The sequence below is a fragment of the Anomaloglossus baeobatrachus genome, chromosome 6 (genome assembly GCF_048569485.1).
Source record: "Anomaloglossus baeobatrachus isolate aAnoBae1 chromosome 6, aAnoBae1.hap1, whole genome shotgun sequence".
Lineage (NCBI taxonomy): Eukaryota > Metazoa > Chordata > Amphibia > Anura > Aromobatidae > Anomaloglossus > Anomaloglossus baeobatrachus.
The window spans coordinates 224,161,051-224,174,935 of NC_134358.1; the positions used below are offsets into that span (position 1 = coordinate 224,161,051).

The 13,885-nt window shown below is 43.2% G+C and overlaps 1 long non-coding RNA gene across 1 annotated transcript in view; it reads left to right on the top strand.

Annotated features, from left to right (window-relative positions):
* LOC142243111 (uncharacterized) overlaps nt 1-10,984 on the top strand; it is a 112,975-nt gene extending 101,991 nt beyond the window's left edge. Inside the window, exons 4-5 of the long non-coding RNA XR_012724302.1 lie at nt 9,605-9,648; nt 10,081-10,984. This is a non-coding gene — a long non-coding RNA (uncharacterized LOC142243111). The remainder of the gene's footprint in view (nt 1-9,604; nt 9,649-10,080) is intronic.
* The last annotated feature ends 2,901 nt before the right edge of the window (nt 10,985-13,885 follow it).

Sequence of the window (13,885 nt, forward strand, 5' to 3'; positions counted from 1 at the left end):
TTCTCAAAGTCAAATATTGTCGAATATTTGAGATATTCGATCATCCCTACTGCTAACCACTGAGCCACCGTGCAATGGAAGGATTCCCTGCTCATACTTTGATGGCATTATTTGATCACTTTTTTGATGTTTTATTTAGTCATTATACAGCATGATGGTGTTTTTGGTTACATTAAGCATATTATACTTGAACCTATATATCCAAACATCTGTGTTGGGAAATTGGTATTGTGCCCTCATAAGAGCATCCTTACCAAGAACAGTGCTATGTTACTATGTAGCCTCCATTTTGATACAAGTAAAATATATCTTTGTACCGTGTTAGCCAGTAGAGATAAAAAAATTGTTTAAAAGAACAGAAAGTCCTCAGTGGTTGATACCTTTTAATGGCTAACTGAAAAGATGGTAATAGTTTGTGACTCTTCAGATTTTGTGTTATACCATGCCTGATGAAGAGACCTGAGTAGTCTCGAAAGCTTGCAATTATTACCATCGTTTCAGTTAGCCATTAAAAGGTATCAACCACTGAGGACTTTCTGTTCTTTTAAACAATTTTTTTATGTAGCCTCTCTAATCCACAGTACAATGCTCTGCTCCATCAGTACTGGTAGAGTCTTAGGAATGCCCTAATTCAGTGCCCATATGTGTAGTTTCAACAAGGTCTATGATTTAGTGCATAGATCTTTATCCATTGGATCACTATATATGAACAGGGCAGCCAAAATGTCTTATCACCATTGGATTTTCTACTCAATGCACGTACAGACATGGTGGAGCCTTCTACCCCTGCAGAATCGGCAACAACAACTGTATCATTGCTTTTTATAGGTGTCGTGTCCTCCACACAGCAAGGGGACTCCCACAAAGCACTGATTATGATTTAGGTATATTGACTATTAACATATATTTCGCTTTAGATCTCCTTTTTTTCCACACAGTAGTATCTATTTGTACTGTATTGTAAAAATAATAAAACAGCTATGAGGCTAGAGGATTTTATTAAGTAATACTGTACGTTCCAATTCTTGTATAACAATGTGTATGTTGGCGGTGTGACTGATCAGCAGACTCGTGCATCTGCACTAACTGAATACATGTGTAATGTAAATTTATATTGCAACTGACAAGAGCTTGATACAAGGTAAGCGGGAGCTTATGGCAGACAGGTCAAGGGACTTGATATAATTGATGAAGTCTTCGGGAATGCAATCATTGAATTATATTGTTTAACCCCTTCATAGCTTTAGAGTCAAGAGATAAATTGCTGTACAGTTAATAATCTAGCCTATGGCAAGAGAAGAAAGTCTGCTACAGTCTATGCTAACAAATAAAAAAAGCAAAAACAAAATAGAATACTTTCAAGTTAAAAGGATTCAGTCAATAGGTCAAAATTTGCCGCTTTTGCTCTTATTTTACTCCCTGAATATGCCATATTTTCCTGCCATACGAATATAGAAATATAAAGATTTTTATTGAATGCTAATTTTTATGCTTTTTCCAATGTGAAATGGCTCACAGGGTATCATATTTTTTGTTTCATAAGGCACACTGGATTATAAGGCGCACCCCAAATTTAGAGAAAAAAAGGCGGTCCATCTTACAATCTTGTGGTGTCTTACCGGGTAGAGGGGACGTCAACGGTGGTGGAGCGGGGTCACAGGAGGCAGGGGTGGTAGTAGAGCAGGGCAATGCTGTCAGTGGTGCGGCGGGAATCCCTGATGCTCTGTACGGGTGCTCTGAATCAGGCTGGCAACATCCAGAAACTGTCAGTAGTGTGGGCTTTAAAGAAATGGTGCCTGGGGCCAGCGAGTGTGCAGATTGAGGTATCAGCTCAATGACAAGCCGAGATCTCATCTGCGCACGTGCCACCTCCAGGCGCCATTTTCCTTAAGTCTGCTGCTGGAGATCAGACGGACAGAGGCAGCGCATGCGCAGATGAAATCTTGAGCTGAGAGCTCCATCTGTGCATGCGTCGGCTCCGCACTACCGCCATTTTCAGGATGGCCCCTGCCAGTGCCTCACCGCCCACAGCCAATCAGCACGCAGCCCCAGTAGCACAGTGCCCGCAGCCCCAGCAGCACAGCACACACTGCCCCAGCAGCGCAGCACCCGCAGCATTTCCGCTGCCTCCTGCTACCTCTCTCCAGCACCCCCCGGTAAGCTCCATTCGAATTATAAGATGCACCCATCATTTTCCTCCCAAATTTTTTTTTGAGAAAATGCATCTTATAGTGCGTAAAATATGGTAATTATGATAGAAAACTGAAGACACCGTAACATCCTCTTGGTAAAGACAATAAAATTAGCATTAAAGAACTCTGGAACCGCATGGCAGATTTTTTTAAATGGCAGATTTATGGGAAAAAGTTTTGACGAGGTGACAGATCAGCTTTAACTTGAAACTTTATATGAATACCAATTTAAGATTTCATACGTAAAGCTGCATTGGAGCATATAATAATAATAATAATCTTGTAGTGTGCCAAATTTCAAATTATCCATGGCCTTTATAGCACAGACTACACAGGGAGGCAACATATTGCAGCACTCTTAGCTATCTATTTACATTGTTTTCAAATTGTAAGTTTGTTGCAACCCTTTTCATATGGTGGCGGGAGAGTAGATGATGGCGGAAGAGTAGATGGTGTCGGGAAAGTAGATGGTGGCGGAAGAGTAGATGGTGGCGGAAGTGTAGATGGTGGCAGGAAAGTAGATGGTGGCGGAAGAGTAGATGGTGGTGGAAGAGTAGATGGTGGCGGAAGTGTAGATGGTGGCGGGAGAGTAGATGGTGGCAAGAGAGTAGATGGTGGCAAGAGAGTAGATGGTGGTGGGAGAGTAGATGGTGGCGAAAGAGTAGATGGTGGCGGAAGAGTAGATGGTGGTGGAAGAGTAGATGGTGGCGGAAGTGTAGATGGTGGCGGGAGAGTAGATGGTGGCAAGAGAGTAGATGGTGGCAAGAGAGTAGATGGTGGCGGGAGAGTAGATGTGGCGGAAGAGTAGATGGTGGCGGAAGAGTAGATGGTGGTGGGAGAGTAGATGGTGGCAAGAGAGTAGATGGTGGCAAGAGAGTAGATGGTGGCGGGAGAGTAGATGGTGGCGAAAGAATAGATGGTGGCGGAAGAGTAGATGGTGGCGGGAAAGTAGATGGTGGTGGAAGAGTAGATGGTGGCGGAAGTGTAGATGGTGGCGGGAGAGTAGATGGTGGCAAGAGAGTAGATGGTGGCAAGAGAGTAGATGGTGGCGGGAGAGTAGATGTGGCGGAAGAGTAGATGGTGGCGGAAGAGTAGATGGTGGCGGAAGAGTAGATGGTGGCGAAAGAGTAGATGGTGGCGGAAGAGTAGATGGTGGCGGAAGAGTAGATGGTGGCGGAAGAGTAGATGGTGGCAAGAGAGTAGATGGTGGCAAGAGAGTAGATGGTGGCGGGAGAGTAGATGGTGGCGAAAGAATAGATGGTGGCGGAAGAGTAGATGGTGGCGGGAAAGTAGATGGTGGTGGAAGAGTAGATGGTGGCGGAAGAGTAGATGGTGGCGGGAGAGTAGATGGTGGCAAGAGAGTAGATGGTGGCAAGAGAGTAGATGGTGGTGGGAGAGTAGATGGTGGCGAAAGAGTAGATGGTGGCGGGAGAGAAGATGGTGGCGGAAGAGTAGATGGTGGCGGAAGAGTAGATGGTGGCGGAAGAGTAGATGGTGGCAAGAGAGTAGATGGTGGCGGGAGAGTAGAATGCAAACAGCCTCTTCAGAGTGGATGAGCACATGAACTCTAGTGCCACCTACTGGAAGTATCAGTCATAAAAGTCAATATGGACTCTTTAACGAGCCATGTCACATGGTTAGGATAAAGTCAAACCAGAATCACTACTGGCATGTCAGGCATGTCACGTTACTCCATAGACCCCAGGGAGGGTAGTGCTACATGGCAGCCATTTTACATGAATGGTCATCAATGTACTACATTGTCCGCCATAATGGGAGCAACTCTCTATTTTGACTCACTGTGGGGAAGGGGGTCACCAAGAACCCTCTATAAGATATTCATGTGATCTAAGAAGGGGTTATCTTCATGAGACAATATTTTAAATTCCCAAGTACGGTACAAAACAGGAACGAACATGATATTTTATAACGTGTATTTCACATGAAGTCCTGTGATCTGTGCAGAAAACATAAATATTTTCAAATATGCAAAAGTATAATCTTGTGATGCAAATGCTGCTCTTAGTTTTTTTCCATGTTTTAGTTTCATGATGTCACATGTTTAGCTTTTTAGAGAAGCTGTGCACAAGGCAGTTTAACAATGCCAAGTTATATGTCTCTATGATCTCCGAACCAAATCTTAACATTAAATAATAAGTATAGTGGGAGTCTGATTGTCTCCCAGCATCTGCTTATCTGAAAGCAGCATGATATAGGCAAAGAGATTGTGAATCCAAAGATCTATCACTTAGATTACTGGGTGCAGCTCTTGTGACACAAAGCGTTTTTAGCTTAAGTCATGTAGCAGAGTCCAGAGGGCTTTCAATAGAGATTCTACCTTTGACTGTGTGGTGTCAATCACAGCAGGGGGGCATGTTATACTGCCATGCACTTGAGTTGATAGTCCTGTAATGATAGGGGTCTTGCTGCTTAAACAAAAATAGCAAATAAACAATAGATCGGACTGTAACAAGACAGGCATGCCTGAACTTTTTGTGTTAACCCTTGCAGCCTGCTGTCTTTAGCTTCATAGCAAAAACCTGCTGACAGATTCTCTTTAAAGGGAAACTATCAATAGAAAATGATGTATTGTTTAAATCAGGTTTTTGTTACACATGTATGCTTATTTGGCAATGTTTTTCTTTTTGATATCACAGTTGGGAGATATTTTTTTTTGTAAATCAGCAGTTGAGATAGAAGAAAAGTCCAAATTAGCATTGAGGGGTTTAATACTGTCCTCCTTGTTTACAGTGAAGAATACAAGAAAGCTGTTATTAAGGTACTGTTTATGCAGTATATAACAAATCAGTCAAGTCAGTCATATTGAGTGACTGTGCAGGCAAAGACCCTCCCTATATTACTTGACTCTTTGGATAAGTATTCACAGATTGAGACCACCATTCCCATTTTCAAAGTGGTTTAGCACTGTGCTGTAGTAGTACCCCCAATATCAGATGAGAACTTTTTCTTTCCCGAGGGGGAATGAGGTATGCACTCATAAATTGGCACTCCTTGGTTGGCTCCTACCTTTGATAAGGACTGCGATAAGCCTGGCTGTATTACAACCATGTGATGCCATAGCTGTGGGGCATTAAGGGATGGTCTGCATGGCCATGCAATTCACATTATTTGCTTTTTTCTTTGTTATACCAAAGTGTTTGAATTACCAGGGACCTACAAATTTCAGAAAATTCAACTCGTAGTTAATTCTCCGCTGATCAGTCCGCTCATCACTAATCACAATCTTTACTGGAGAGACAATTTGAATATTTCCCAGAGGGGCGTGGCAGCTATAAGTCCCCTTACGGGCAGCCAGACTGGCTTGCAAAGTCTCCTTAAGGAGAATAGTGTTCCCCCGTGGTCCCCACATAGCTTTCTCATGAGCCAGATCAGACACCTCATACTTTGCACTGACGATGGGCAAGCACCTCAAAACACCATGTCTGCAAATTGGGATTCTGATCTGGCATATACAGTCATATGAAAAAGTTTGGGCACCCCTATTAACCTCTTCAGCCCCCGGTCACTTTCCGTTTTTGCGTTTTTGTTTTTTGCTCCCCTTCTTCCGAGAGGCGTAACTTTTTTATTTTTTCATCAATCTTGCCATATGAGGGCTTATTTTTTGCGGGATGAGTTTTACTTTTAAATCAAACCATAAGTTTTACCATATAGTGTACTGGAAAACAGCAAACAAAATTCCAAGTGCGGAAAAATTGCAAAAAAAGTGTGATCGTACAATAGTTTTTGGGATATTTTATTCACTGTGTTCACTATATGGTAAAAACTGAGGTATCTATGTGATGCCTCAGGTCAGTGCAAGTTTGTAGACACCAAACATGTATAGGTTTACTTGTATCTAAGGGGTTAAAAAAAATTCACAAGCTTGTCCAAAAAAAGTGGCGCACGTTTTGCGCCATTTTCCAAAACCCGTAGCGTTCTCATTTGTCGGGATCTGAGGCTCAGTGATGGCTTATTTTTTGCGTTGCGACCTGACATTTTTAACGGTACCATTTTTGCGCAGATGCTACGTTTTGATCGCCTGTTATTGCATTTTGCGCAAAATTTTCGGTGACCAAAAAACGTAATTTTAGAGTTTGGAATTTTTTGCTGCTACGCCGTTTACTGATCAGATTCATTGATTTTATATTTTGATAGATCGGGCATTTCTGAACGCGACGATACCAAATATGTGTGTATTTTTTATTTTTTTAACCCTTTAATTTTCAATGGGGTGGAAAGGGGGGTGATTTGAACTTTTAGGTTTTTTTATTTTTTTTTAATTTTTTAAAACTTTTTTTTTAATTTTTTTTTATTTTACTAGTCCCCCTAGGGGGCTATAGTGATCAGCAATCCGATCGCTCTGCACTATCTGCAGATCTCAGCTACAGAGCTGAGAACTGCAGATTTGCTGTTTTACTTTCAATGCCGGCTGTATTCTGGCATTGAGAGGAAGTGAGTCATGTTAGCTGCAGGCATCATCACATGACCCTGTGCTACCATGGCAATCACCGAAAGTCACATGATCATGTCACGTGACTTCCGGTTGGGGCGGGGTAAGTGACTGTCATGGCGGCGCCCATATACATCTCGCTGCCAGATTTTGGCAGTGAAATGTAAGGGGTTAATGGCCATGGGTGGAAGCGATTCCACCCGCGGCTAGCAGGCACACATGTCAGCTGTTGATAACAGCTGATATGGGCGCGGATCGCCGCTGCATGCCGGCGGCAGGGGGCGGGCCTTACCGGCACATGATCCATGACATACCCAGTACGTCATGGGTCGTTAAGGGGTTAATGTTAACATTTTTCTTTATAACTATTTGGGTTTTTGCAACAGCTATTTCAGTTTCATATATCTAATAACTGATGGACTCATTAATATTTCTGGATTGAAATGAGGTTTATTGTACTAACAGAAAATGTGCAATCCGCATTTAAACAAAATTTGACAGGTGCAAAAGTATGGGCACCTCAACACAAAAGTGACATTAATATTTTGTAGTTCCCCCTTTTGCAAAAATAACAGCCTCTAGTCGCTTCCTGTAGCTTTTAATGAGTTCCTGGATCCTGGATGAAGGTATATTTGACCATTCCTGTTTACAAAACAATTCCAGTTCAGTTAAATTTGATGGTCGCCGAGCATGGACAGCACGCTTCAAATCATCCCACAGATATTCAATGATATTCAGGTCTGGGGACTGGGATGGCCATTCCAGAACATTGTAATTGTTCCTCTGCATGAATGCCTGAGTAGATTTGGAGCGGTGTTTTGGATCATTGTCTTGCTGAAATATCCATCCCCTGCGTAACGTCTACTTCGTCACTGAATCTTCCACATTCTTGTCAAGAATCTGCTGATACTGAGTTGAATCCATGCAACCCTTAACTTTAACAAGATTCTCGATGCCAGCATTGGCCACACAGCCCCAAAGCATGATGGAACCTCCACCAATTTTAATTTGGGTAGCAAGTGCTTTTCTTGGAATGCCGTGTTTTTTTGCCTCCATGCAGAACGCCTTTTTGTATGACCAAACAACTCAATCTTTGTTTCATCAGTCCACAGGACCTTCTTCCAAAATGTAACTGGCTTGCCCAAATGTGCTTTTGCATACCTCAGGCGACTCTGTTCGTGGCGTGCTTGCAGAAATGGCTTCTTTCGCATCACTCTCCCATACAGCTTCTCCTTGTGCAACGTGCGCTGTATTGTTGACGGATGCATATTGACAACATCTGCAGCAAGATGATGCTGCAGGTCTTTGGAGGTGGTCTGTGGATTGTCCTTGACTGTTCTCACCATTCTTCTTCTCTGCCTTTCTGATATTTTTCTTGGCCTGCCACTTCTGGGCTTAACAAGAACTGTACCTGTGTTCTTCCATTTCCTTACTATGTTCGTCACAGTGGAAACTGACAGTTTAAATCTCTGAGACAACTTTTTGTATCCTTCCCCTGAACAACTATGTTGAATAATCTTTGTTTTCAGATCATTTGAGAGTTGTTTTGAGGAGCCAATGATGCAACTCTTCATAGGGGATTCAAATAGGAGAACTACTTGCAAGTGGCCACCTTAAATACCTTTTCTCATGATTGGATACACCTGCCTATGAAGTTCAAAGCTCAATGAGGTTACAAAACCAATTTAGTGCTTTAGTAAGTCAGTAAAAAGTAGTTAGGAGTGTTCAAATCAAGAAATTGATAAGGGTGCCCATACTTTTGCACCGGTCAAATTTCGTTTAAATGCGGATTGCACATTTTCTGTTAGTACAATAAATCTCATTTCAATCCAGAAATATTACTCAGTCCATCAGTTATTAGATATATGAAACTGAAATAGCTGTTGCAAAAACCCAAATTGTTATAAAGAAAAAAGGTTAACATTAATAGGGGTGCCCAAAATTTTTCATATGACTGTATCCTGAGTCATATTGCAAAGGATTGTTAAAAATCCACTTGTGACTTTTAGGATCGCTACTTCCAATAGGTGGTGCTGTGCTAGAGTTTGTCTCCTTTAATGGAGAGACAATTTGAATATTTCTCAGAGGGGCGTGGCAGATATAAGTCCCCTTACCGGCAGCCAGACTGGCTTGCAAAGTCTCCTTAAGGAGAATAGTGTTCCCCCATGGTCCCCACATAGCTTTCTCATGAGCCAGATCAGACACCCCATACTTTGCACTGACGAGGGGCAAGCACCTTGAAACACCGTGTCTGCAAATTGGGATTCTGATCTGGCTTATATCCTGAGTCATATTGCAAAGGATTGTTAAAAACCCACTTGTGACTTTTAGGATCGCTACTTCCAATAGGTTGCGCTGTGCTAGAGTTTGTCTCCTTTACTGGAGAGACAATTTGAATATTTCCCAGAGGGGCGTGGCAGCTATAAGTCCCCTTACCGGCAGCCAGACTGGCTTGCAAAGTCTCCTTAAGGAGAATAGTGTTCCCCCGTGGTCCCCACATAGCTCTCTTATGAGCCAGATCAAACACCCCATACTTTGCACTGACGGGGGGCAAGCACCCCGAAACACCGTGTCTGTAAATTGGGATTCTGATCTGGCATATATCCTGAGTCATATTGCAAAGGATTGTTGAAAATCCACTTGTGACTTTTAGGATCGCTATTTCCAATAGGTGGCGCTGTGCTAGAGTTTGTCTCCTTTACTGGAGAGACAATTTGAATCTTTACTAAAACACTTTCAGTAGAAGGCTTTTTTCATTTTTGAACTTTCATTTTTTCTTTCATTTCTTCTAAAAATCATCACTTTTTTATTTTTTTTATATAACTCTATTGTTTTCCTATTGTTGTAGCTTTGAAGGACACTGTTACTGTGCAAAGTATTGAATAATGGAAAAAATTAAAGTGCGATGAAATGTTGAAAAATATGCAATTCCAACATTGTTTTTTGGGTTTTGTTTTTACAGCTTTCATTGTGCGGTACAAATTACCTGAAAAATTGATTGTACAGGTCAGTATGATTACGTCAGTACCAAATTTATAAAAAAATTAAAAAAAAAATATTGGTTTGTGTCTCTATTTTCCAAGACCGGTAACATTTTTACTTTTTCATCAATGAAGCTGTGTGATGGATTGTTTTTTTGCATTGCGAACTGACATTTTCATTGATACTATTTTAGAATATGTACCACACTTTGTTTGTTTTTTATTGCTTTTAATATATGTATTTTTTAGAAAGGTTTGGTGATCAAAAAAATGTAATTCTAGAGTTTTGACTTTTTTCCTCATTACAACATTTATAGATTGGTGTTTTACGAATGCAGCAATATCAAATATGTTTATTTTTTTATTTATTTCTAATTAGGAAAATAGGGTGATTTTGAATTTTTTAGATACAATTATTTTATATTTTTATAACTAATTTTTAAATTTGTTTTTTTAGGTCACTTAAGGGAATTTAACCTGCGATCATCTTATCGATTATAGTACATATTGCAATACCATCGGAACCTTGATCTTCCTGTAGATACTTAGCTAATGATGACAATGCCTCTGCAGTGCTATTGGAGCTTTATTCCCCCAATCCATAACCTTAGGCGAAAGCATGGTAGATAGATTTACCACGTGTCCGAAAAGCCCTTTTCATCAGTTTCTTCTTGGCAGGACAACCCATCTGTGTTTCTATGGTCCTTACTGATTTTATGTTGAATAGTAAGGTAATACTTTTGTAAAGCTAGGAAGGGGTGGAGTACTTTGTGCATCTAGGCTTTCTGGCCTTTTGTAAGCTTTGGTTAAAGGGACCCTGTCAAGTGTAAAAATGAAATTAACCTCTAGATGTGGGGTTAATCTACAAATTAATGGCATTTGAAACCTGGTTTATGCCTACACCCTCAACCCCACTGCCAGGAGTAAATGAACTTTAATCCTCCCGGCAGTGTTTGGGTTTCAGTCATCGAGGCGGCGTCAGCGCAAAATCAGTCACTGATCTGTGTATGTAGAGTGGTGGCTGTATCTGTGCCCCACGAACTGACTTACAGCTGATTTTAATGCTAAACAGCTGTCAGTCAGTGTGAAGGATAGGCACGTTTGCAGCCGCCACTCACTATACCGAGACTAGTGTCTGAACACATGCCGGCTCCTGACTAAAACCCAAAAACTGACACTAGGATTAAAGTTATCAACATCTCCAAGGAGTTTATATGTTCTCCCTATGTTTCCGTGGGTGTAATCCATTTTCCTCCCATACTCCAAAGACACATACTGATAGGAAATGTAGATTGTGAGCTCCAATGGGGACAGTAATGATCACATTTGTAAAGTGCCTGGGAATTAATAGCACTATATAAGTGAGTAAAATAAATCTATATATATAATTGCCTTATTCTGTCTGTCTGTCTGTCTTGCTCCAAAATTCTGTCGTTACCGCGACAAGCTTCTCATTGGCCGCTCGCCTCGCCTTGGCTCCGCCCCCCGCACGGATTGGCCGCTCACCCAGGCTCCGCCCCCCACACGGATTGGCCTCTCGCCCCGACCCCTGCACGCATTGGCAACTCGGCCACGCCCCGCCCCCTCACGCATTGCACGCCCGCCCTGGCCCCGCCCCCTACACGCATTCCCCGAACCGACACGGAGCCCCGACTCCCAGGTGAGTGCTGTACCCCCAGGAGCCCACACCAGCGTACGCCGGCAACCCAGCCGACACATACCCTCTCATTGCTGGGGTTGCCGGCATACGCTGGTGTGGGCTCCTGTGCGTGCGGGGGGCGGGGTATGCTGGTAACCATGGTACACATCGGGTAATATTGTGTAGCATGGTTACCAGCGTACACCGGCTCCCGGTACACATGTGCAGAAGAGAGAAGACAGAAGAAAGAAGACCCCCGATCATACTCACCAGAAGCCGACCGGGAGCAAGTGAGCGCATCAAGGTCCTGCAGCGGTGGAACACACACACACGCACACACATAAGAACAGACACACACACACACACATCAGATCACACTCACTCTCACACACACCTCACACACACATCAGATCGCATCCACACACTCACAACATCCAGTGATATCGCTTGCTTCTCGGCAGCGATACTGTGCGTGCAGTGACCTTCTAGGACCTGCCGGAGGATCACATGGCCGGAAGCATGTGGTATCTCCGGATGTTGTGAGTGTGTGAGCGCGTATGTGCGATATCGTCAATGTGTGTGTGCGTGTATGCGATCGTGTGTGTGCGATCGTGTGTGTGCGTGTATGCGATCGGATGTGTGCGTGTATGCGATCGGGTGTGTGCGTGTATGCAATCGGGTGTGTGCGTGTCAGTAGAAGGCAGAGGAGCATGGCGTGCAGCACAGCTGCTGGGACCGCCCAACGGAGGGCACAGGCAGAAGTGGGGTGTGAGTGTATGCGATCAGATGTGTGCGTGTATACTGTCTGATGTGTGACTGTGCAGCACGATGGGGAGTGCGCAGCATGGGGGATGGAGCACGATGGGGAGTGTGCAGCATGGGGGATGGAGCACGATGGGAAGTGCACAGCATGGGGGATGGAGCACGATGGGGGGTGCGCAGCATGGGGGATAGAGCACGATGGGGGGTGCGCAGCATGGGGGATGAAGCACGATGGGGGGTGCGCAGTATGGGGGATGGAGCACGATGGGGATGCGCAGCATGGGGGATGGAGCACGATGGGGGTGCACACCTCCCCCCAAAACACACACACACACTGCCACACGCGCACTGCACAACACACCACACACACACTGGGAACCACAAACACCGCCCTACACAGATACCCACACACACAGACAACGCCGCACACACACAACACCCAACACACAAACACCGCAGCATACACAAATATACGCACATACCGCGCAACACACACACATTGCACAAAACATACCTCCCCCAAAACACACACACACACCCCACACCCACACCCACACAAACCGCGCAACACACACAGCACCACACACACTACAGACACACAGTGCTCCACAAACAACGCAACAAACACACAGCGCTCCACACAAACAACACCGCTCTCACACACTCCCACCCAGACAACACCCAGAACATTTACAGCCCCTACACAAACACTTGGCAACTACACACAACAACATCTATATATAGATAACAAAAATCATACATTAACTACACAATAAATTCTAGAATACCCGATGCGTTAGAATCGGGCCACCTTCTAGTTAAATATAAATATCTGCAGGCTAATAGCATATTTACACATGACAGCCAGGTTCCCTTTAAACTACTCCTCTTCCTGCAAACTGTGCACTTACAGGGCACTGACTTCTTTGTCATAATGGAGCTTTACTATATAGAGATGGAAAACCGTCATTTTTTTTCCTTACATGATGATGAGTGATCACATACAGTGCCTTGCGAAAGTTTTCGGCTCCCTTGAATTTTTCAATCTTTTCCCACATTTCAGGCTTTTCCCACATTTCAGGCTTCAAACATAAAGATAAAAAAAAAATTAATTTTATGGTGAAGAATCAATAACAGGTGGGACACAATTGTGAATGTGAACGATATTTATTGCTTATTTAAAATTTTTGTAAAAAAAAAAATCTGAAAATTGGGGCGTGCAATATTATTCAATATTGAATAATATTGACTTAATCAAGTCTCCATATAAATGCACCTGATCTGTGATAGTCTCAGTGTTCTGTTTAAAACACAGAGCGCATCATGAGGACCAAAGAACACAACAGGCAGGTCCGTGATACTGTTGTGGAGAAGTTTAAAGCCAGATTTGGTTGCAAAAAGATTTCCAAAACTTTAAACATCCCAAGAAACACTGTGCAAATGATCATATTGAAATGGAAGGAGTATCATACCAATGCAAATCTACCAAGACCCGGCGGTCTCTCAAAACTTTCATCTTAAACAAGGAGAAGACTGATCAGAGATGCAGCCAAGAGGCCCATGATCACTCTGGATGAACTGCAGAGATCTACAGCTGAGGTAGGAGAGTCTGTCCATAGGACAACAATCAGTCGTACACTGCACAGATCTGGCCTTTATGGAAGAGTGGCAAGAAGAAAGCCATTTCTCATGGATATCCATAAAAAGTGTCGTTTAAAGTTTGCCACAAGCCACCTGGGAGACACACCAAACATGTGGAAAAGGTGCACTGGTCAGATGAAACCAAAATCAAACAATTTGGACACAATGCCAAACGATACGTTTGGTGTAAAAGCAACACTGCTCATCACCCTGAACACAC